The sequence below is a fragment of the Schistocerca piceifrons genome, chromosome 4, assembly GCF_021461385.2.
Source record: "Schistocerca piceifrons isolate TAMUIC-IGC-003096 chromosome 4, iqSchPice1.1, whole genome shotgun sequence".
Lineage (NCBI taxonomy): Eukaryota > Metazoa > Arthropoda > Insecta > Orthoptera > Acrididae > Schistocerca > Schistocerca piceifrons.
Window position 1 is genome coordinate 591893839 of NC_060141.1, and position 27215 is coordinate 591921053.

The following is a 27215-nucleotide window of genomic DNA, read 5'->3' on the forward strand; positions in this document are numbered from 1 at the left end:
CATCCTCAGCACTGACAGAAGGGCAACAATGCAAGATAGACTAAGTTCAACACAGGACTTGCTAAACACGTCTTGCCGTAGCAACTTGGGTTCTGTGCGGTATGGGCACCGTCGCTCACACAGTGCCACTATTAACCGAACTTCAACGGCCACAATGGCTTGCGCTTGTCGCCATTCACCAGAGTTCGACACCGGAACAATGTAGTAAAATGATACGGTTGAACGAATTACGATTTCAACTGCACCATGCCGTTATGAGGCACGTGTGTGGAAAGAGCCACGTTAATCGATGGATCCCGCCTACCGGAAGGGTGTGGTCGAAGCCTGTGGTGTCTCTGTTATGGTCCGGGGTGCATTTTCCTGGTACGGGATGGGCCCACTACTTGTTGTGGAAGGGGACGTGAACGGTCCGCGGTATATTCATTGGAAGAATCCTAAGGAAATGCAATCCGAAAACAAAGGAAATAGGTTATAGTACGCTTGTTCGCCCAATGCTTGAATACTGCTCAGCAGTGTGGTATCCGTACCAGAGAGGGTTGATGAAGAGATAGAGAAGATCCAACGGAGAGCAGCGCACTTCGTTACAGGATCATTTAGTAATCGCGAAAGCGTTACGGAGATGATAGATGAACTCCAGTGGAAGATTCTGCAGGAGAGACGCTCAGTAGCTCGGTACGGGCTTTTGTTGAAGTATCGAGAACATACATTCACCGAGGAGTCAAGCAGTATATTGCTCTCTCCTACGTATATCTCGCGAAGAGACCATGAGGATAAAATCAGAGAGATTAGAGCCCACACAGAGGGATGCCGACAATCCTTCTTTCCACGAACAATACGAGACTGGAATAGAAGGGAGAACCGATAGAGGTTCTGAAGGTACCCTCCGCCACACACCGTCAGGTGGCTTCCGGAGTATGGATGCAGATGCAGATATTTAGCTGCTTCGGGACCATCTCCACTCAGTTTTGGCCTTCCAACACCCTGACGGTTCTGCGGTGCTTCAAGATGATAATGCGCCGCCACTTCGCTCATATGTCGCCCGAGAATGATTCCAGAAACATGCAGGGGAAGTCCAAAGATTGTGATGCCCATCTGAGAGCCCAGATTTGAACCCCATGAAGCATATCTGGGATGTCAAGGAAAGTAGGCTCGTTGCCATGGATTCTGTACCAGAATGGGCTGGCGTTCGGGAAACGATTTGGTGTCAGCTGCTTCCAGAGGAGTTCCAGGGGCATGTAGACTCACTTCCACGTTGTCTCACTGCAGTCCGCGTTGACAGAGGAGTCCCCTCGCTGTATTAGGTGCCTATCCAATGACATTTGCTAAGTAAGTATAGTGTAACGATTCTGTATCATAATAATGACAGACTTACTATTTTCCAGTTACAAAAGTACATATATGTGAAACGGAAAACTTAAAAACAACAAAGTAATGTAAAAAGTAATATAACAGCTTAAAACATAAAACAAATATAAGTAAAATAGATAATTAGAATAACAATAATAAATGTTTAGACGTTTTAATAGGTCTGTTAAAAATAGTCTGACAGCACGTTGTGTTCAGATTATTTTCCAAAAATGGTATTTCAGAAATCACCTTCATTACATATGGGTGTATATGGCTTGAACGCTTCTTTAGTTTATTATTATATTATTATTATACGCATAGTAGACCCTTTGTGCATCACGTAAAGCTTCTACAGTTATTCCTGCGGTTTTTCCATGAGACCTTCATTTTCTCGCTCATAGCTTTCTTTCTTTCATCCGTCCACTTTATACTGGTGTTCTTGGCTCTTACCGGGAGAGCGGTGTGCTGACCACATGCCCCTCCTATCCGCATCCTCAACTGAGGATGACACGGCGGTCGGATGGTCCCGATGGGCCACTTGTGGCCTGAAGACGGTGTGCTTTTTTGGCTCTTGTCTCTGGTTGGACTACCCACTTTTCTATTTTGCTTCTGTAGATGTTACAGTCTGCAGTGTCCGTAATGGTGAGTTGAGCATCGGTAATTTCTCTTCGTAGTTGTTCGGCACATGTCATACCTCTACGGTTTCCAGTGGCTTGAGTCTCTGACGTGTGAGTCTATACTCAGGGAGTCGGTGTATTTGTCCATAGAATTTAGGGCGTCTTTTTCTAATGTCAGCAGCGATATTTGAAATTTCCTCTGTAGTTTTGTTGGTTTGAAGTCTATATCCAGCTTCATTTTTTCGTGGTCCAAGGATTTTCCTAATGATCTTTCGTTCTTCTTTTTGTAGATTTTGTAGTAGCATCTTGTTATGGAGTGACAAGGTTTCTGCTGCGTATAGCACATCGGGTCTAATGACAGTGCTGTAGTGCCTGATTTTTGAATGCTTGGACATTCACTTTTTGTTGTCAGGTTGGTGTGTTCGACCGTAGGCTCTCTTTAGTTTTTGTGCTCGAGTATCTTGAGATAGTTTTTTCTAGTCCAATGGGTTCCAAAATTTCCCCCAGGTATTTGAACTGTGGAAATGCGTTTATCCGTTTATATTTTGTATGTTTAAGAGCGTACGCATAAATTCCGTTTTCTCAGAAGAAATTTGCAAGCCAACCTTCGCGGTGCATTCCTTGAGTATTTCTATTTGATGTAGTGCATTTTGTTCATTGTCTGCTAAAATTTCAAGGTCATCGGCAATTTGTATTATAACAAAATTTTTAATTTTTTGAAATCATTTAATGGTGATGGGATATTTTACAAAATTACAAATTATTACATAAGATTATACTAGTTTCAAGAACAGTGACTACGTATCAACTTCCATATGAAACACATTTTTTACGTATCATCGCATCAAAGTTATTCCCTCTAACCCTACTACGCCCAAGTACCTTTCGGGGTGTGTCTCACCCCTTAAAGGTGAAATGAGGCAACAAAAGTATTGCACTGTCTTGCCCCCTCTACACACCCACCAAGTTCCATCAAGATTGTTTACTTACACTAGGGAATGTTCCTTCGTAAGTGCTCTGATTCTCAGGTACTGGATGAAAATAGTCTGGGTATTTGAACGCTGTGAGTTACCCTGTCTCAAGACGTATACGTAGTTTGTAATTGTAATCGTTATAATACTGTGTTGATCCTTTCACAGAATACTCTCACATTGTACTACAACTGTTGACAGAACCATTAAAAACGCTTTAAGGAATGTAAATACAGTTGGTGTTCCCTGTCAACTAAATGTTGAACTTTCACAGAACACTGTACTCCGTACTGAGCAGATTTTGTAAGCACTTTAAATTATTAAATTCGGCAACTATTTTTATGAAACATTTAAAATAAAAATAAAATTTGCCCTGGAGGCTATTACACAGGAACCTGCAACAGGGGATACTGCGGTGACAAAAGTCATGGGATACCGATGTGTAAAGTCCTGAACAAAGCGAGCGAGACCCCTCGCCTTTTACTTATGCTCATCTGCACAGCTTTAAAGTTTGCTACACAACATAACACGCAAGGTGACGAAGTGCTACCAACAAACTGCGCACAGGAGTGAAATTGACAAACTATCCGAACTTTGTCAGACAGTTTTCGGTCATGTCTAAGACTATATTAATGGTGATTATTGTGTTAAATACAGCAGGTAAATATAAGATATAAACGAAAGAGGAAACACTATTTCGTATTAGCTATACTAATAAAAATGAATTTCAGCTTATCGAGATAACATAACTGCTTTAGTAAGACAAAATACCCCAGATCGTTACGAATTAGCAAAATATTATGCTTATTCGGCTGCGAAACGGACTGTGTCAACGTTCAGACAAGTCATATCGGGTTCAAATGGCTCTGAGCACTATGGGACTTAACTTCTTAAGTCATCAGTCCCATAGAACTTAGAACTGCTTAAACCTAACTAACCTAAGGACATCACACACATCCATGCCCGAGGCAGGATTCGAACCTGGGACCGTAGCGGTCGCGCGGTTCCAGACTGTAGCGCCTACAACCGCTCGGCCACACCTGTCGGCCCAGCCATATTGGATTACTTTTCCTGACCTACGATGAAAGTGTGCAAATTTAGCAATGTGTGAAGATTCATAACGAAATTCAGTTAAAAATCATTCAGTGCCACACGTAAGTCAATTCAATTATTGACAGAAGCGGAAAAAGTAGGCAGTAACAAGTATGAAATTCTATAATATCTTCATATTTACATCAACAGGGCGCCGGTACATAATAAAGGTAGCAATAAAACGTATTGGGAGCGCGAGAATTTCTTAAAATTGCTTTACTGATAATCTATCTGCCTCCATCGAGATTAGAACCGAAAACAAACCAGACCTCCCTTGTAGTATCAAACACCTTTCACTACGCTAGCAGACAACCCAGGCAAACAGCCCTCTAATATTACCCCAGAGATGAATAAGCCGGCAATTTCGAAATGAAAATGGCAAAATGATCTGCACTTTCTGTTGCATAGAGCTTTCTGGGCTCAAAAACAAGAATTTTCTACTTTTGTGTTACCGCTTATGTGACAATCATTCGAGATGTTTATCGAAATAACAAAATACTGTTATTAGCGAATAAATTTAGTAGGATAATTCTGCACCACCCCAGGAAATAAACAGATACATAGCTGGCAAACGTATTCTACAGTGTTTAGAATTCTCCATTAGACTCGCCACAGCCAGAAAACGTTCATTAGCCGAAGTGTTTCTTAGCTAGCTAGCAATGGGAATTCTCGCACTTCCAAAATGCGGTGGCATTAATACTGGGATCTGAATTACCACGTGTATAGCAAATGGATTTTATTTGCATTACTGTAAACATGATTTGGATCGAAAGCATAGCTACGAGTAATATGCTGATGTATCGACTACAAGTAGAACATTTCCAATAAAAAGCAGGGGCAATTACTTATGCGGCCCTCATCTTCAGTAACTGTCGTAGCTATTTTCGTTGTTAGTATTTCGTCACCTAAATCGGTAAAAATGGAACCCTACTAGTCTCACTTTCTTGACCGTCTGTCGTCTGTCATCCAACTCTTAAAACCCGTTTACCTCGAGTACAGGTAGACATAATAAGCGGAAATCAATTAGGCATCCATCCTCTTCCGTAACATCAAATACATTTTAGTTACTCTATGTTAAATGAACTGCGCGGAAAATCATTTACCAGAAGTGAATAACATAAAAGTAGAAAATTCTTGTTTTTGAGTCCAGAAAGCTCTGTGCAACAGAAAGTGCAGATGATTTTGCCATTTTCATTTCTAAATTGCCAACTTATTCATGTCTGGGGTAATAATAGAGGGCTGTTTGCCTGGGTTGTCTGCTAGCGTAGTGAAAGGTGTTTGATACTGCAAGGGAGGTCTGGTTTGTTTACGGTTCTAATCTCGGTGGAGGCAGATAGATTATCAGTAAAACAATTTTAAGAAATTCTCGCGCCCCCAATTCGTTTTATTGCTACCTTTATTCTGTACCGCCACCCTGTGGGTGTAAATATGAAGATCTTGTAGAATTTCATACTCGTTACTGCCTACTTTTTCCGCTTCTGTCAATAATTGAATTGACTTACGTGTGGCACTGAATGATTTTTAACTGAATTTCGTTATGAATCTTCACACATTGCTAAATTTGCGCACTTTCATGGTAGGTCAGCAACGGTAATCCAGTATGACTGGTCTGAACGTTGACACAGACCGTTTCGCGGCCGAATGGGCATAATATTTTGCTAATTCGTAACGATCTGGGGTACTTTGTCTTACTTAAACAGTTATGTTGTCACGATAAGCTGAAATTCATTTTTATTAGTACAGTTCATACTAATTAAAGTGTCTTCTTTCATTTATACTTTATATTTACGTGTTGTGTTTTACACAATAATCAGCATTAATATAGCGTTACACTCGATGAGAACAGTCTGATAAAGTTCGGATAGTTTGTCAATTTCACGCCTGTGCATAGTATGTTGGTAGCACTTCGTCGCCTTGCCTGTTATGCTCTGTAGCAGACTCTGAAGCTGTGCGGATCAGCATAACGAAAAGGGGAGGGGTCTCGCTCGTTTTGTCCACGGCTGTATATGCAGATGGCAGTAGTATAGCGTGCACAAGGTACGAAAGGGCAGCGCATTGGCGGAGATGTCATTTGCACTCAGGTGATTAACGTGAAAAGGTTTTCCACGTTGTTATGCCCGCACGACGGCAGTTAACAACTCTGAACGCGGAATGGTAGTTGGAGCTAGACGTATGGGGTATTATACTTCGGAAATCTTTAGGGAATTCAGTATTCCGAGAGCCACAATGACAAGAGTGTGCCGAGAATACCAAATTTCAGGCATTACTTCTCACCAAGGACAGCGCAGTGGCCGACAGCCTTCACTTAACGATCGAGAGCACCGGCGTCTGCATAGTTATCAATGCCGGCAGACGAGCCACACTGCTTGTAATAACCGCTGAAATCAGTGTGAAAATACAACGAACATACCCGTTAGGAATGTATCGCTAATTTTGCTATAATGCGCTAGGGCAGTAAACGACAGACTCGGGTACCTTTGCTATCAGCACGACATTGCCTCCATCGTCTCTGCTGGGTTCGTGACCATATTGCTTTGGATCACAGACGACTGTAAAATCGTGGTCTGGTTAGCTGGGTCCCGATTTCATTTGGTAAGAGCTGATGGTAGTGTTAGAGTGTGGTGCAGAGTCCACGAAGCCATTGACCCAAGTTGTCAACAAGGCACTCTGCAATCTAATGGTGGCTTTGTAATGATGTGGGCTGTGTTTACACGGAATGGACCCATCATTGACTGGAAATGGTTTTGCACTGTTACTTGTAGACCTTTTGCAGCCATTCATAACGATGGAATTTGTATGGATGACAGTGCGCCGTGTCGCCCGGCCATAGTTGTTCGCGACTGGTTTGAAGAATATTCTGGACAGTTCGAGTGAATGGTTTGACTAACCAGATCACCTGACACGAATCACATCGAACATTTATGAGATATAATCGAGAGATTAGTGCGCAAAAATCCTCCACCGGCAACACTTTCGCAATTATGGACGGCTTTAGAGGCAGCATGGATAGATATTTCTTCAGGGACTTATAAGACTTGTTAAGTCCATGCCACGTCGAGTTTCTGCGCTACAGAGGGGAAAATAAAGTGCGACACGATATTAGAAGGTGTCCCATAAATTTTGTCACCTCAGTGTAGATAGATGGATCAGAATAATAAAGAGACTGACAGTTGAGGAAGAAAGAGGAGTATGTAGCTTCGCTGTTATGGGCATCCACAGTATGGATCCGGTAGCAACAGATGTGTTCTGTACTGAATATCTGAATCCATTCATACGTTCCCTGGTAACGTCCAATGGCGAATTTTCAATGTACGACCGTAAGTCTTTCACTTCCATAAGCAATTATACAGTTTGATAAACACATATGGTAAAAGAATCATACCGCACGGAGAAACAAAGCACAGAGCAACAGGTCACAATGGTTATGTTACAGATCCTGTTTGTTGTCCACTGCCGTTTGGCAACTAGCAGCTGAGGTGGGTGAGCGATACGACACCTACGCGCGGGATAGGTGTGACTAACATTTGCAGTCTGATTGGTTTTGCTATCGCATGTGTTCTGTAAACAGCTAGATGTCAGTCCTTTTGTTATTATGGTTTAAGTATACACACAATATTCACAAAACGAAGGCACTATTTCGAGCTGGAATTTTTCTGAAGATCATTTCCGAACAAATGTTTGTAGACAGAGAGCGACAGAAACGTTACCTCACAACTGATTGTAGTATAAAAATAACTGGCAATACTGTATACATACTCAACGATGCTTTTATACACCTGATAGGATTTGATCTACCTGGATAGTTAATTAATATTGAACACTTCGCTATTTACACAGTTATTCAGTTTGTCATTAATAAATTACTGTTTCTCAGAGCGAATTATTTCACCCGATCTTCAAGGGAGACTGTTCTCAAAGAATGATGTAGGATCATGTTGTCCTGTTTCTGAGTCTGACTTTCAGTTTCTTCGTGACTTCTTCATTAAGCTCTCTTTTATAACAAATACTTTATTTGTGATCCATTACTTCATTTTTACGTTATTCTCCTCTACCATGAGTTTGCTGTCATTGGAAAGTCTTGCAGCCTGCTACTCATTTCGAAGTGAAAGACATTTCGTACATCTGCTTGCTCACGTAAGCCGTTTTGAATGAACCTCTTAAGTACCGTCATTCCTTCGTCTATACATGTGCTTGTTTTCTGCTTTAACATCAATACTTCGACTTCCACATCGAATTTATTAAAATAAAAGTCATAACTTCGGCATTTATACCCATGATGTCTGCTAATATATTAGTACTTGTGACAACAATATAAATGTTTGCTTTTGCTCTTTCGTGATGATACTATTCTCCGCATCAACACCTTAATTGCTGACAAACTCACATCGGTGCCACCTAATTTATTTAAGACTTCGTACTCCGAATTCCCAAGAGATGAATAAGAGCCGTTAGGAATGTGGAACGATTGAGGTACCATTAAACTAAACTAACAAACCACTCCACCCCATTCCAGTTATATCTAGCAGATATCAACAAACATTGATACTGCAGGAATTTCGTCTTGATTACTTTTTAATGCCTCATAAATCAAAATACAGAAAAGCAGGTAGTGTGGAAAGTCCACAGCTTTTGCTCTAACGAAGTAGGCTACTGTTTTTATCTACTACTTCATATTAAGCATTTACGGAAGCTTACTGATTTCGGCCTACACTATCCATTGACTATTGAGAAAAAACTAACATTTGATTAGTTGTTGTTGTGATCTTCAGTCCTGAGACTGGTTTGATACAGCTCTCCATGCTACTCTATCCTGTGCAAGCTTCTTCATCTCCCAGTACCTACTGCAACCTACATCTTTCTGAATCTGCTTAGTGTATTCATCTCTTGGTCTCCCTCTACGATTTTTACCCTCCAATACTAAATTAGTGATCCCTTGATGCCTCAGAACATGTCCTACCAACCGATGCCTTCTTCTAGTCAAGTTGTGCCACAAACTTCTCTTCTCTACAATTCTATTCAATACCTCCTCATTAGTTATGTGATCTACCCATCTAATCTTCAGCATTCTCCTGTAGCAGCACATTTCAAAAGCTTCTATTCTCTTCTTGTCCAAACTATTTATCGTCCACGTTTCGCTTCCATGCATGGCTACATTCGGTACAAATACTTTCTGAAACGACTTCCTGACACTTAAATCTATACTCGATGATAACAAATTTCTCTTCTTCAGAAACGCATTCCTTGCCATTGCCAGTCTACATTTTATATCCTCCCTGCTTCGACCATCATCAGTTATTTTTCTCCCCAAATAGCAAAACTCCTTTACTACTTTAAGTGTCTCATTTCCTAATCTAATTTCCTTAGTATCATCCGAATTAACTCAACTACATTCCATTATCCTCGTTTTGCTTTTGTTGATGTTCATCTTAAATCTTCCTTTCAAGACACTATCCACTCAGTTCAACTGCTCTTCAAAGTCCTTTGCTGTCTCTGACAGAATTACAATGTCATCGGCGAACCTTAAAGTGTTTATTTTTTCTTCATGGATTTTAATACCTACTCCAAATTTTTCTTTTGTTTCCTTTATTGCTTGTTCAATATACAGATTGAATAACATCGGGGAGAGGCTACAACCCTGTCTCACTGCCTTCCCAACCGCTGCTTCATTTTCATACCGCTCGACTCTTATAACTGCCATATGGTTTCTGTACAAACTGTAAATAGCATTTCGCTACCTGTATTTTACCCCTGACACCTTCAGAATTTGAAAGAGAGTATTCCAGTCAACATTGTCAAAAGTTTTCTCTTTGGCTACAAATGCTATAAACGTAGGTTTCCCTTTTCCTAATCTAGCTTCTAAGATAAGTCGTAGGGGCAGTATTGCCTCACGTGTTCCAATATTTCTACGGAATCCAAACTGATCTTCCCTGAGGTCGGCTTCTACCAGTTTTTCCATTCCTCTGTAAAGAATTCGCGTTAGTATTTTGCAGCCGTGACGTATTAAACTGATAGTTCGGTAATTTTCACATCTGTCAACACTTGATTTCTTTGGGATTGGAATTATTGTATTCTTCTATAAGTCTGAGGATATTTCGCCTGTCTCATACATTTTGCTCACCAGATGGTAGAATTTTGTCAGGACTGGCTCTCCCAAGGCTGTCAGTAGTTCTAATCGAATTTTGTCTACTCCCGGGGCCTTGTTTCGACTTATGTCTTTCAGTGCTCTGTCAAACTCTTCACGCAGTATCATATCTCCCATTTCATCTTCATCTACATCCTCTTCCATTTCCATAATTTTGCCCTCAAGAACATCGCCCTTATATAGACCCTCTATATACTCCTTCCACCTTTCTGCTTTCCCTTCTTTGCTTAGAAGTGGGTATCCATCTGATTTCTTGATATTTATACAAGTGGTTCTCTTTTCTCCAAAGGTCTCTTTAATTTTTCTGTAGGAAATATCTATCTTACCCCTAGTGAGATAAGCCTCTACATCCTTACATTTGTCCTCTAGCCATCGCTGCTTAGCCATTTTGCACTTCCTGTCGATCTCATTTTTGAGACTTTGTATTCCTTTTTTCCTGCTACACTTACTGCATTTTTATACTTTCTCCTTTCATCAATTAAATTCAATATTTCTTCTGTTACCCAAGGATTTCTACTAGCCCTCGTCTTTTTACTTACTTGATCCTGTGCTGCCTTCATTACGTCATCCCTCAAAGCTACCCATTCTTCTTCTGCTGTATATCTTTCCCCCATTCTTGTAAATGGTTCCCTTATGCTCTCCCTGAAACTCTGTACAACATCTGGTTTAGTCAGTTTATCCAGGTCCCATCTCCTTAAATTGTCACCTTTTTGCGATTTCTTCAATTTTAATCTACAGTTCATAACCAATAGATTGTGGTCAGAGTCCACATCCACACCTGGAAATTTCATACAGTTTAAAATCTGGTTCCTAAATCTCTGTCTTACCATTATATAATCTATCTGAAACCTGTCAGTATCTCCAGGTTTCTTCCATGTATACAACCTTCTTTTATGATTCTTGAACCAAGTGTTTAATATGAACATTAATTATAATCGAAAATTAAATCCTCTACCTGCATGCGGGAGAGTACTGAAAACAAATTCTACCGAATTTTTTATGTGAAAATTTTTAAATATTTTCAATAAAACAAACTTTCTACAGCTTTATTCTACGAATTTATATTCCAACGTAGTCACTCTGGCGACGAACATACTTCTCCCTACAAGGAACAAATTTGTTATTACCGTTTGACTTTGTTGACGGAGCCACAGTCTCACTTCTGCTTGCACAACCTAATCACTATTATAGTGAAGTCCTCGAATATGTTCTTTAGGTTTTAGAAACAGATGAAAGTCGAATGGGATCAAGTCGGGATGACTGTGAATGAAAGGCGTCCGATTATTGCATACGTCACAGCGCTCGTGTCTGCTCTAGCATTGCTATGCTGAAGGAGAGGGTGGTCCATGGGCTGCGGACGAAACTCGATTAAAACATGCTGTTCCTCACACCGCCATGTTACACGCCACAATTCAGAACCCTCTAGCGGTAGAGGGCTGAAGATGTGTAGGCCAACATTTTTTTTTATTTATCCCAAAACGCTTTAAGAATTTTCCCAAAAATTTCGGAGGCATTGCTTTCTAGCACGCCCTCGTATAATGACAGATTATTAAACAAACTCTGTCAGTTATTAATTAAATTCCACATCGAATACTAAAATCTCCAGATATATTAACGTAGTACGGGTACACTATAGGGAGATACGGGTAATGTACAATATGTAAAAGAACTGAAACGTCCTCTTAGAAAAATTAATGAATTACTGGGCTGATAAGCCCCTACGTTATTTGCTTTTCAAACAGCTAAGCAAAACTGAACGTACTCAGACATTTCGCATTTCGCTCTTTACCTATTCTGATCAACACTAAACTGATACACAATATTTTTAGCGCAACGCAATCTGACTTTCAATAATCCCTACAAAAGAATGGGCCCGACTAACATTAAACTATACCTCTCACAAATCACTTACCTCACAAAAATCTTCGTTACTCAAGCTACTGCAATACAGCGAGCGCCACTACTGCCAGCTAAATAAAAGATTGAAACTACTGATAGGCATTGTTAGCTAATGAAAGATTTTGATATAGAACAAATAATGTATTTACCTTAATAGTGTTCAAAAGTCATAATATATATATATCAGTCCATGATATCCAATATTACAAATTTACTCTTTCTGATGGACACAAGTCCAGATCGTCCGCTCTCAAAATTCCGCCATCTCTCTCCCCACATCCACCACCGCTGGCGGCTCACCTCCAACTGTGCAACGCTACGTGCTGTTAACAGCCAACTGCCCAACACTACAGTAGAAAATTCGAACAATGCCACACAGCCACAGACTGCACACTGCACAGCCAGTGACTTTCATACAGAGCGCTACGTGGCGGTGGCGTTACCAATATAAGAACCTATACAGCCTACTTACATAGCCCCCATGCTCCCCACAAAAAATTTTACAAATTGTTTTGGGCCATGTCCAACCCAGATTTGATAAAAATTTTCATAATTACAATAACAAAGAAATCAAATGCACACACTTATCGATACAATGTTGGTCAAAAGCTAAAATTTTCTCACAGTCCATAAAGACAGTCCTGATCATTCATCACAGTAAAATTGCAGTGTATTTTTTTTTCTCAAAGTCTGAGCAGTAAAAGAGAATGCACCAGGAAGTAGTGGATTACCATGCAGTCTTGAAGAAGTAGTGTAGTCCTTCCAACGGAAAGACAGTGCTGACTCTTGACATGCAGACAGGCAATGGGCCACAACAGAGCAAACCCACAACAGAGTCAGTCGAAGTTTTAAAGAATATTGGTAAGTAGGTCATCACAGAGCAGACCACTGTAGTCCTGGTAGAGATTATGGTATTGGTGGGCCACCAGAGGTGCAGACCCAGTGCAGTCCTTGTAGAAATAATGGTATTGGTGAGCCATCAAAGGTGTAGACCCACTGTAGTCCTTGTAGAGATGGCCGGCAGCCATCTGTTGCGACTGTGCAGGTGCACAATCACCATTGAAGAGTCTTGCGGACAATATAGAAAATCCATGGACCACCACTTGAGCACTCACAATGTTTTTGGAATTGTTCTTAGAACCAGCAATGCTGTTAACCAGTCCCTTGCTGAATTACTAACACACGTGGAAGCACTAACAGTCCTCTTTTTTCTCACATATTGTGCATATACTATGACCAACAGAAATGAGTGCAGTGAAATGTATGCTTACAAGTTACTTAATTTGATGAACTGGTGTCCATTACAATTTTATAACATGAGAATACAATTACAAAGATACAGAAAACAGCCTTGAAACATAATAATACAGATAACATTTGTAGTAATACAGGCTCTACAAAAGAATAGAGATAGACATATACATCAGTGTTACAGGAATTATAACATAAGTAAATATATAAAATAATGAGAATAGTTTTCGAAACATTAATTTCACACATGAGCATTGAAACAGAACAGAATAAATAATGTCTAAACATCTTTACAAAGTAAATAACATATTAAAAATGTAAATTATATTTGAGGATAACAGTATACCTCATTACAGTGAATGTAGCTGAGTATTAGAACAATTCTGCAACATGAGTCTTATCAGATAAACATATAAAGACAGGAATAACACAAATATACAAAAGTACACAAACACGTAGCGGAATAATAGAAAAGGAAAGGACAGGTTTTGTTTTACTGCAGTATCTTGCAAACAACACTTTCTTTACTTATTGGAGATCTCCCTTCTTTCATCAGTATTCCCAAAAAGTCTTATCTATACCTGCTTTCTGTATTCTATTCATATTTCTTTCAAAATAATTATTTCTCAGTGTGTTTTTCTGAACCAAGTTTCAGAGTGTCCATTTGTGTTGAAATCGTATCTACTGCGTCCTTTAAGTTTTCCTGAGTTTTTGCAAGTTGCGTAAACTGAGTCAATTTTAGCTTGCAAGGTCTCATGATTTCCATGAACAATAGTTTGCAGTTCTTTTATGGCTGCTTCATGATTCTGTAATGTATTTTCATGCCGCGAAAAAATAGGTTGGAAATGGTCACAAATTTGTGTTTTTACGTCATTAAAACTTTTTCACATTTTGATTCGATTTTATGTAACTCAGTAATTAAATCTTCACGTGTTTGTTCAAGAGTGGTGTGAAGATTTTGTTCCATTGCGTCTAACTGTTGCTGTGTTTGTCTCTGGTGTTGTTCCATTGTGTCTAACTTTTGAAGATTTTGTTCCATTGTTTCTAATTTTTGTAGCCTTTGTCCCATTTGTTGCATTAACTGTAATAACAATGCACTGGTGTATGAAACATGTTCCTCAGTGCTGTTCGGCAGTGCATTTGAACCAGCAATATTCGCATTTTGAAAAGAAGAAAATGTGTCTTGATTTATTTGAGAAAACCGTGAGGACGCAAAACATGAATCTACAGTATTTGCAAGATTGTGTCCTGTCATTTCGGACTCTTGAGGCGAGCTGTTGCCGACTGATCGATCGATAATGCTTCCCTGTTCACTATTTGTTTCACTGTCTACGCTATTATTTGCCGCCCGCTCCATTTCCCTATGCACAATTACCAAATTACTAGTTTGAACACTAGTTAATTCATTACACAGTTGTGCTAACACACTGCTTTCGTCTTCACTGTCATTTCTCAGTTTACTTGGAGCCTAGTATTACGTTTTTCACACGCCATTATTGTCACAATATTTCTCACGACAACACAGAAAAGCAAACTTGAAGAGCAAAATAAGAAAACACATTAACATAGCACTGAAAATAATATCTACTTAATCGCAAGCGCAGCTGCGGAATACTTGATGCAAATCTACATGCATGCCACAACTGTTTTATTGAACAACAATGAAAAACTACAACTACAAAGGAAATTCTCTCTATAATTACGCGCTAGCAATAAACAATAGCTACACTAATTACAGAAACTACAAGGGTCGAATATGAAACGTCCCCTTAGAAAAATTAATGAATTACTGTGCTGATAAGCCCCTACGTTATTTGCTTTTCAAACAGCTGAGCAAAACTGAACGTACTCAGACGTTTCACATTTCGCTCTTTACCTACTCTGATCAACACTAAAATGGCACACAATATTTTTAGCGCAACGCAATCTGACTTTCAATAATCCCTACAAAAAAATGGCCCTGACTAACATTAAACTATACCTCTCACAAATCACTTACCTCACAAAAATCTTCGTTACTCAAGCTACTGCAATACAGCGAGCGCCACTACTGACAGCTAAATAAAAGATTGAAACTACTGAAGGCACTAACTACTGATAAGCATAGTTAGCAAATGAAAGATTTTGATAGAGAACAAACAATGTATTTACCTTAATAGTGTTCAAAAGTCATTATATATATATATATATATATATATATATATATATATATATATATATACTCTGAGATGAAGAGGTTATCACAGGATAGGAATATGAGAGGAATTCGTGGCGGGCCGCATGAAACCAACCAGAAGACGGAACACTTTGGCCCTTAGCATTCTTAGCGGGAAGCATTATATATATATATATATATATATATATATATATATATATATATATATATCAGTCCATGATATCTAATATTACAAATTTACTCTTTCTGATGGACACACGTCCAGATCGTCCGCTCTCAAAATTCCGCCATCTCTCTCCCCACATCCACCACTGCTGGCGGCTCACTTCCAACTGTGCAACGCTACGCGCTGTTAACAGCCAACTGCCCAACACTACAGTAGCAAATTCCAGCAATGCCACCCAGCCACAGACTGCACACAGCACAGCCAGTGATTTTCATACAGAGCGCTAGGTGGCGGTGGCGTTACCAATATAAGAACCTACACAACCTACTTACAGAACCAACAGGGAATAATAAGAGTGGACGACCAAGAAGAAAGTGATCTGATTAAAAAGGGTGCAAGACAGGGATTTAGTCTTTAGCCCCTACTGTTCAATATGTGCATCAAGGGTGCAATGATGGAAATATAAGAAAGGTTCAGGACCGGAATTAAAATTCAAGGTGAAAGGATATCATTGATACTATTCGCTGATGACACTGCTATCCTGAATGAAAGCAAAGAAGAATTACATTATCTGCTGAATGGAGTAGTCCAACGAGTACAGAATATGGATTGAGAGCAAGCTGAAGAAAGACGAAAATAATAATAAGTAGCAGAAATGAGAATAGCGAGAAACTTGACGTTAGGACTGGTGACCACGAAGTAGATGAAATTAAGAAATTCTGTTACATAGGCACCAAAATAACTCACTGAGGGACAGAGCAAGGACGAGATAAATCCAAGTTATCACTGGCAAAAAGGGCATTCCTGGCCAAGAGAAGCCTACTAGTATCAGACAGTCTTAGTCTGAGGAAGAAATTTCTAAGAACGAACGTTTGGAGCATAGCATTGTATGGTAGTGAACCTTGAACTGTGAAAAATCTAGAACAGAAAAGAATCGATGCTTTTCAGATGTGATGGTACAGCCGAATTTTGAAAATTAATTGGACCGATAAGGTTCTGCGAAGAACCGGAGAGGAAAGGAATATGTGGAACACACTGACAAGGAGAAAAATGGTTCAAATGGTTCTGAACACTAAGGGACTTATCTTCTGAGGTCATCAGTTCCCGAGAACTTAGAACTACTTAAACCTATCTAACCTAAGGACATCACACACATCCATGCCCGAGGCAGGATTCGAACCTACGACCATAGCGGTCACGCGGTTCCAGACTGTAGCGCCTAGAACCGCTCGGCCACCCCGGCCGGTGGCAAGAAGAAGTGACAGGATGATAGGACACCTGTTAAGACATTAGGGAATGACTTCCATGGTACTAGAGCAAGCTGTAGAGGGCAAAAACTGTAGAGGAAGACAGAGATTGGAATTCATCCGGCAAGTAATTGGGGACTTAGGTTGCAAGAGCTACTCTGAGATGATGAGGTTATCACAGGATAGGAATATGAGAGGAATTCGTGGCGGGCCGCATGAAACCAACCAGAAGACGGAACACTTTGGCCCTTAGCATTCTTGAATCATAACATCTCAATAATTGTAATTATTCCACCGTTCTGTTTTCCTTCTCTCGTTGTTGATCGGGCGTTAAACCAGAATCACTAGATGCTCCCCTTTTACGCTGCTGAAATTTTACTTCTCAAAGAGGGGGTATAGCATAGTTCGACTTATTCCCAGTCACAGTCATGATACACATATAATGTACACTGACGACTCAAAAGGTTTACGGCAACTGACCGTCGCGAGATTTTGACGCAGTAAGAAAAAGTATACAAAAAAGTATACGAGTGGGGCCAAGACGAATCGAGAATCATTCTTGTTACGATAAGGGCCGCGGATCGGATCTTGACGAAGGGAAGACTGAATTTGAGATTGGTAATGATCTCTGAAACAGCATGATACTGCTTGTGAGCGTCCACGGAAGTGGTGAGAGGACTGTGCCGAAGTTGGCGAGGTTCTGGAAGTCCACAGATTGTCGTCTCTGTAAGGCGGGGCAGAGCTGTCTTCAGACTTCATTGCTGTTGCAGGCACAGGTGTTACAGAACACATAGCTGAACAAAGAGCTCCACACCGGCTGCTGTGGCCGAGCGGTTCTAGGTGCTTCAGTCCGTCACCGCACTGCTTCTACGGTCGCAGGTTCGAATCCTGCCTCGGGCATGGATGTGTGTGATGTCCCTAGTTTAGTTAGGTTTAAGTAGTTCTAAGTCTAGCGCACTGATGACCTCAGATGTTAAATCCCATAATAATTAGACCCATTTGAACCACAGAGCTATACAACGAACGACGCCCACCTGTTCCCCTGTTGACCCAACGACATCGCCAGTTGAGACTGTAGTGGGGACAGCTCTTTGACAGTGACAGCTGCAGCCTACGTTAACATTACATCGGACCATCTCTATTCATTCATGCTTGATGTCGTCCTCGATGGCATCTTTCAGCAGGATAACTGTCCGTGTAACAAGACCAGAATAGTGATGACCTTACGTAAAGGAACTTGGCCACCAAATTTGCATGATATGAAACTGATGGAACACATCTCGGCCGCTATCGGGCGTCAACTCCACGCTCAGAAACCACCTACCCGTAAATTACGGGACCCGCGTGGTCTGTACGTAGACTTCTGGTGCCACACACCGCTACAAACCTTCCAAAGACATGTCGAATCCTTGTCTTGCAGAGTTGATGTCGTATTGATTTCCAAAGACGGACGAAAACAATATCAAACAGGTGGTCATAATGTTTTGGTTCATCGGTATAGTTACTCTTAAGAAATAAATACATGCTGTGGCCAGGATTCTGCAGATACTGCGATAAAGAATATCACAATACGCACTTAAGTAGGTTAGGAACGGACATCCCTATACAGAGCAATCATAGAAGCTCGTACAAGCAACCCAAGTTGGAAGAAGCATTGGGTGACGGGAGAAATCAGTTGATTGCCGAAAAATGAAAATTTGAAAAAGTTTATAGGAAGGAAGGAATAACGCAATAGCGACCGATGAAGAATGAAATTAATAGAATACGGAAGGAAGCTAAAACGAAATGGCTATACAAAAAGAAGTTGTCGTCGGGAGGACACATTCAGCAAATAGAAAAGTAAAAGCAACTTAAGGTGAAATTAAAAGCAAGAGCAGCAAAGTTAAGAGTGAAAAGGAAATCACACCGCTAAACGCAGTGAGCCCACCGGTGGTAAGAGTACAGTGAGGGCCTCTTCGTGGACGAAGAACTGTATGCTGATATTACAGAAAAAAAAAATGGAAATCTATTTGTAAGACGCATGGGATCAAGAATTTGGATCAAGAGTTTTACCAAACTTTAAAGACCAATAGACAAACAAAACAGGTAAGACAAATAACATTGCATCGGAGTTTCTAAAATGTGTCACCAAACAACTATTCTAAGTACTGCGTGGGATCTATGAGACTGTAGACATACCATCGGTCTTCCGGAAGAATATCAGCTGAACGATCCAACACAGCGTAAATGCAAATAAGTGATAGAGCTATCGCACGGTTAAAACTTCTACAGTCAATCTGTTCGCTGGTCGAATGCTTCGGTATTCACATTAGGCACATATCTGCTGAACTACAGCGTGGTGCGCCAAGTTAGGTCATATCTTTGTTGGGCAGCGAATGGCGCAGCAGAACCGAATTCTGTTGCGTAACATTCCCTTTGACCAAAGCTGGTCAGAGCTCTTCATTTACGTAAGACTGGCTCGTACTTTCTCGCTTTTCCTAAGATAGCTCGCCATAGCAGAATAAAGCGACGCATTGCTGAATGTCTATGATCAAACAAGTGACTTACGGCGAGCATGGGAAACTGTATCATGCACGAAGGGTGGTCGTTCCAAAACTGCCGTCTTTCAACGTACATCTTTTTTTCAGAAGCCTACTTTCTCGTGCTTTGCAGTATATGGTACGCTGCGTAGCAATCGAATTGTAGTGTTGGAATTATGTGGTTTATGGCTTTGCTGCATAATACATAATTCATTGTAGGGTGAGGTTACTTTGTTTCGAAAGGAAGAAAGCCAAATGTATGGAAGATACTCGACGTTTCTATTTGCTACGCCCCATTATTTCTTTTGCTGCACTGCTTGCACCTGCAATTAACATATATGCAACACAGTCTGACATATCGTTTTCGTAGAAAATAAACAATACAAGGACTCTTGAAGTGGTCGAAAAGTGTGATACACTGAAGTCTATATATCACTAATTTTCTTGTCTGATAAATTACCGTTTCGCATACTAAAAACGTCTTTCCAATAAATTGCCTCCCTTCTCATCCACTGTCAGTAAACAAAATATTTCTCGTACAGCATAGTAGCAGGCGCCCTGTTGCCAGTACCACACATTCTTCCATAATTATACTCCGAAACAAGTGTACATACACATCCGATTATATATACTGGTGACCGAAGTATGTCATAGCTTCTGTAATGAAATGAATGTACTGAGACAGTGACCTTTACTCATAGTTTCAAACTCCAGTTTCATCTTTCATTTACTGTTACGTTAATCTCTCGTACGGATGGTTTATTAAGAACACATTAACTGTTTATCGCTACAGTCGACGATGCTCTTCTACCTTTCCAACATTATTGTACTCCTTTTATTGCATTTCTACGTTCATCTTATATTCAGACGCCTAGATATTGAAATCTTAATGGGATATTACACCGAGCTTTCCTCGGTCGCTTTATTAAAACCTGAATTAGTCGTCTTACGTCTTTCACTTAGAGGTCAAGGAAATGGAATTTTAACACCGCTGTGTGCGAACGATGATGCTACAGCAATTTGACGGTTCTTTTTCAACAATATCGCTCATTCTACTTAAGTTCGAATGCGCATTTTTTTAAAGATAATAAATAAAGTGCTAGGCCCATTTTCCTCCTTTTTTAGTTTTCAGTAGCGTATGAAAGTGTGGAACTAACCCCGCAGATACTAGTGCAGTAAATGGGGAAAAAGAAGCTCTGTCACACATCAAAATGAGCTTCGAAACGATTCTGTACAGGAAAAGAAAGAACGCAATATTTAACATGGAAAGAATCATTCATTCGTTAAGCACAGATCTTTAAAGTAAATAATGATATATGTTGCACATTGTTGTATTTCTGTGCACTGTTGGCACATTAAGCAAAGCAGGTCTTTATACACTGCTCAAAAGTTTCTGCAATTTTGAGAAAATCCTGAGGATGGTGAGCCGTTGAGTGGTGTCTATAATGAAAGTATTGAAGGCGGTCACCAACTAACGAAGAAAAGAAAAACACAAGGCCACGTACCTCAGGTAAACAGACAGCTTAATTTAATGTCTCATAAGATGGGAGACGCCTGCCATTGTAGGTTAAAACGTTCTGAAAGTGCGCCGAAAGATGCAAGACTAAACATTTTATAAGAATTCAAATTAATGAGATTTCTGTATTTTTGGAATGTTTATTTGTGTGGTTTCATTTATGTACTTCCAGTACTGCATACAAGGACTAGGAAAGATGAATCTGAAACAAAATTTAAGAATGCAATATACAAAATAGTGTTAGATGGAGTGAAAGAATTTGTAAGTTGTCGCAAAGCATTTATGGCAGTGCATGGTACATAAAAAAGTAAGATTCAATAAACATGGGAACAGTCTCCGTAAATTCAATGATGAAACAGCTAAAACCATTAAGTAGCATATTGCCTCCTCTCCGTGTAGAAATAGTGGTTGCGGATTAAAAAACACAACGGAAGTATACCTCTCTGAGGAACTGGACATAAGTAAAATTTCCAGTTTACTCAAAGAGGCTAACCCATTAAGGCATCTTGTGAAACACATAGTGACATATTTAATACGAAGTTCAAGGTTGGGTAACGTCCCTCGGGCACATATCCTACCTGTGATGTAAATACAGGCCAAGTAAAATGACTGGAAAGGGAGAAACAAAAATTTACTGAACTGAGATGAGAAGTACTGAGTATCAATTGAAAAATATGAAAAATTTAAATAATTTTCCACAAATTGCAAGCCAACACGTTTTATGGCAAGAAGGAAAGCCGAAAGAGTATAGAAAAGCAAGCCATATGTAAGGATTGTGGCAAGAATCTGCTTCTGCCTAAAATTATAACTAGCGTTGTGCACTATAAACGAGAATTATACATCTTTTTTTTCAAAATAGTGTTGTACAGCCAACCGGTTGCACATAAGTGGTAGGTACATTGACCTCGGTTTCGGCACCTACTAGCGGGGGTATGTTCATCAGAATGAAATTTTGATGAATCACAAAATTACTTTGCTAACAAGCAATGGTGAGAATTCATAGCAGCTATGCTCAAGTCAAAAGTGAAATAAAACGCTCTAGCCTTTGCCAAGCGTGCCCAACTGGGAACGACACCAGAGTCTGATATTGTTCCCAGTATTCAAAAGTGAAACGAAACGTTCTAGCCTTTGCCGTGTGCGCTCAGGTGGGAATTACATCAGAATCTTATGTTGTTCCGTGCTGGGCACACGTGGCAAAGGCTAGAACATTTTATTTCACTTTTTCCTTTATCATAGCTGCTATAAATTCTGATAAGTGCTTTTTAGCAATGTAAGTTTACGATTTATCAAAATTTCGTTGTGATGAAGGCAGTCCTCGTATGTGTTAAAACCTGGGTCAGTGTCCCTACGAGTTATTTTCAACCGGTACGCTGTATAATCCTATGTTGAAGCTAGAAGACAGTTGCTGAGTAACAGCCATGTTTAAAACTGTAAGGCAATTATATATGTACGCTTTCAATATCCAGTGTTTATCAAATGCAGAGAGTACATTTTTCCTTTATCTGGAACGCGTTGCAGAAAAATGTAATGATGATGTCTGTACAATGATTTATATATTTTGTTGCAATTACCTTGACGTGGTTGTGAAAAGTCTTGATACTATTGTGATTTATGTTATGGCCAAGAATTAATCAACCGTTTTCGATTTTTGCACAACTTGATTATAATAGAGGGAAGATTCGACACTGTAAAAGTAACATTTCCAATAAGAGGACATTCTCTTTTTAGAATGTGATTAAACTACATGACTTATAAAGCAGAAAACCCACACGGAAGTTCCCAAAGATTGGCTGGAATTGTTCATATCAGCTTAGTCGAAATCTTCACCATTAAATGTTGTTGAAGTTACATCCTAAACTTTTCAATAAGGGACACCATTCCTGACGCCCTTCTACGAGCAGAAGAGTCCCTTTCCTGTGCGTCCCGTTATGGCGCAATGACAAGCGCCGGCACGAAGACCAAGGACGATGCAGCAGAGAGGGCTGTGAGACGGCCTCTACACGAAGGTAATAAAAGCGACGAGCCGGCTAGCCGCGGCCGGACTAGAAGACAGCACTAGAAGACTCGCACTAGAAGAGCCGCACTAGAATATTCGGGCTTATGAACTTGTGTGATCTGTTACTAATAGCTTACACGGAAATTGTCTACATTAAAGGACACTGATTATTCGCATGTAGCAAATTGCTTGCGACACATCCTTGTAAATCAATGTTAAGTATTGCCAATTCAGTTAATGTAATGAATTCCGTTAATATGATTTGCTTGAATATTGTCTAGCTATCTGAGAAAGAAGCTTCCTAAGCACCCTATGAGACAAGAGCGCTCAGGAACCCACACGTCCAGTTAGAGAATCTTCAAAGGCAGAACACGCCCACGGCAATTCAGGATGACTTATAATGGAGCATGGTAGACTGTTGCTTTGAAATCGGGTCATCTATTTGAAGAATCCTGTGAACTAGAGGTCGATTTACCTGAGTTTTCTGACGCCAGTAAGATTGTACGATAATATCCAAAGGTTATTTGTTTTTTACTAGGCTACAGTTTGGAATTTTAAAATGTACTTTCTTATGTTTTCAGACCTACTACTCGTCTCTTGTGAGAAATACCAGGATATGCAGGACTGAAAATTTTTTGTGGGTCAGAAACATGAAGATATTATCACAGTCTTCCTATTGCTAGAAGTTCTCGGAATAAGCAGTCTCGTACTGCTTTATGAATATAGATTGGTTCTTCTTTGTCCGCAGCTCGTGGTCGTGCGGTAGCGTTCTCGCTTCCCGCTCCCGGGTTCGATTCCCGGCGGGGTCAGGGGTTTTCCCTGCCTCGTGATAACTGGGTGTTGTGTGATGTCCTTAGGTTACTTAGGTTTAAGTAGTTCTAAGTTCTAGGGGAGTGATGACCATAGATGTTAAGTCCCATAGTGCTCAGAGCCATTTGAACCATTTTTTTGGTTCTTCTTTCAGGTACAAAAGGAAAAAGTAATGTGTATGCTACTTTGAATTCGTGGACACAGCCTCTTCTTATATTGAATAAGTTACTCTTATCCAACTTCTTAACATGCAGCACCAAGAGATGGAATTTAAAGGCAATAATATTGTTGTATGTATACATCGATTTTAACTTAAAGCATGTAACTTTGCAAAAATAAGTGTAAATGTTACAGAAAAGGTAAAATACGTAAAGACTTCTGCGAATTTCAGTGGGGGAAAATGTAGCGTGATTAGATGTACAACGTGCAGCAGACGACGTTTTGAATGTGTTTTTGCGACATGTTTTAAAAGCCTGTCAATACCAGATTTTGTGTATACTGAACCACCTCAACAAATGTGTCTTACGTCCTATAAAAATTTCTCGTATTCTTTTTGTACACTGAATTTAATTTAATTTATAAATATTTGGTATATTATGTGTATATTTTGTATATTATGTGTACGAGTTGTTCTCATGTTAAGCGCTGTATTTAAATTTAAATCTGATTTTCATTACTGCGATACGCTAGGGTAAAGTGTACTGAAGTGTCAGGGGTAGCGATTCTTGCAAACTGTTTTGAAGAGTGATCCAGATACGTCTGTGTGGCGTGCTCTGATGCCTCCGTGGCGATACCATCAGACAGAGAACGTAGCGCTCCCAGTTGGATACCGGCATTAATTTGGCTAATGTTGCTGTATTGTCTTGATACTCCGTCTGATGCGACGTTCCTGCCGTTATGATGAAAAGCCTCATAACTAGTTACAGTGCGTTGCTAAGCCAACCCATGTGTGCCAATGAAACAGGAGGGACCGGTGGTACAATGTCTTCAACCACTCGACGCCATCGTAAAAATTCATCTGCATCATCTTCAGCCCTATCCGTGTGAGAACAACGACCTAGATAGACTGTAGAATTGTGTGACAAGGCCAATGGTTTATTTCTTAGATTTCAATAGAATTAGTTTAACTCATAGCGCATTGTTACATTGAGTAAGATCTTGTTCACATTTTCCGATTATATTCAGAGATCAGTGGAAGACTACAATGAAAATAACTGACCCATGAACCAAGAATTTTATGTAATAGTAATTTTGTCAAAATATGGGAAGCATTTTTTCAGACAAACATGCGTATGTGTCAATTTAGTTAAATTAAAAACTTTTCTTGGAGATTATTCACATGATGAAGACGCCGAAAAACTCTAAATATAGATGAAATAATGAGTGAGGAATACACGGTGACGAACTTAACATCTTTCACTACAACCTAGATGAAAAGTTCCGTAAATAGTCCCTACCGAGCGAAACTACAAGCAAATGTATTTCTGAGATAATTCCGATTTTTTTGTTCTGTCAAAGTTGCCCATTCTTTAATAAATTACATGTTTCCATCACTCAGGATAGTGACAATTGTCTTAAATCTGAATATAGTTGCTGAATCTCTCAAGACGAATATATCGCTATAGCAAATGTATTTTGCCATAACTGTGAATTTAATGAACAAGCACTTAGGCCTGCTGATAAAGGTCACGCACATGCCATGGGTTCCGTTTCCATAGGGGCACAGTTTTAGTTTTAATGCTGATGAGAATAATGAAAAAGGGCGAAGATAAAGAGGAAGACGGAGGAAGTAGTAGATTTGGGGGGGGGGGGGGGGAGGAGAATAAGCACAGGAAGAATAACAATAAGAAGGGAAAGCTTTGGAAGGTACTAAAAGGGGAAGGGGGCAGAGATGCATAAAATGAAAGCAGCAGGAGATTCGGACTGTCGTGAGCACGCTTCCATACGACCTATGTCTTCGTGGTATGAAAGAATTTGTGTATTGTTCTTGGGGCTTTTTGATGAAGTCGCCTTCGTTAGGTAAGTGAAGCTACGTAATGGAAGCGTAAAAAGTATATTTGGAGTTTATTGCTTTGTTTGTTACAGCTTTGCTCGACCACTAATGAAGCAACGGAAGGGAAATCGTGTTATTGACGCAAGCAACGCATCTTTGGACTGTGATTTCCTAATATTAAATTGTGTTACACGGAAAATAATGAAATTTGTACCTTTTGCTTCTTTTTAAATCTCAAAAATCCAGTAAACAGACTAAGCAGTGTTCCGTCAATTAGCTATTCACGGCACAGCCGTATTCCCTCCCAGCATGAACAGTTTTCGCAATCTCTACGGCAGAGTGCACGAGCAACAGCAAGACAGTAGAGAGCCTGTATACAGACAGAGTGGCCATAGGTGAAGTTGCCCGTGATTGGTTGATTAGCTTTGGTGCTTCCTCTGTTCGCCGTGCTTTTGAGTTGTATTGAAGTTCAGAGGACTTTTGGAAACGGTTAAAAGGCATTTGAATTATTGAAAGACTTGTCATGCGTTGTGCATGCATGTTCGATTTAGTTGTATATCGTTTTTAGTACGTAATTAGCGTTTGCGATATTAAATGCGAGTTGAAATAATGAAGCGTTTTGTGATGAAGTCGGTAGGCCTTGAAGTAAACACTTCAGTAATTGTACAGTATTGTTTTTGACATCTGTAATTCGTTCTGCAGACGTTCGTAAACGATGCCGGGGTGTGCTGCATTCGGTTGTTCCAATAGAGGCGAAGGTAGATTTTGCATGTTAGCATTTCCACGCAGAGAAGAAAGACGAAAGCAGTGGGCAGTCGCAGTCAACAGGGCTGACATAAATCCGATATGAAACAAATGCTATAGACCACATTTTTTTATTTACGTTGCTTTCATTGCAATATGTCTAGTAAACGAACTTTAAAGGAGATAAATGCAAGTAACGAATAATTTTTACAGCCACTGTATCAAATTTTCCTGTACTGTACGTAGTAGGCTACTATGAGTATATTATAGCTGTAAAGAAAGGCATTTAAGCAATGATTTCGCCATATTGTCTTGTACTTTTGATTCGGTGAGTGTGTACTCCACTACTGGCCATTCAAAAGTCCCGCCCGCAGTTTGGCAGAAAAATGGCCGCCATATCGTCCGGTTGGCTACTCTCTCCCTATACAGCCACTCGCAGCGCCTCGGGAATGAGAAGAGTAGCATACTGCCATAGTGAGGAACAGTCTGTAGCACACGGCTCAAGCAGTCGCATTAGCTATGCCCCATCGCCTACCCGCCGTCGAAAGGTCTGGGTGAAACTTGGTATGGGGCCGGTGGCAGGATGGCTCGCCATCTTATTTATGTCCGGGACTGACTGACTCATGGAGTTAGCAGGCGATAGAGGCAGGCTGCTTTAGCAGGAAGGGGCAGCCATTGTCGTCACCAGAGAGGAACCGCAGCAGAAGCGCGTTACAAAGACAGCTGACT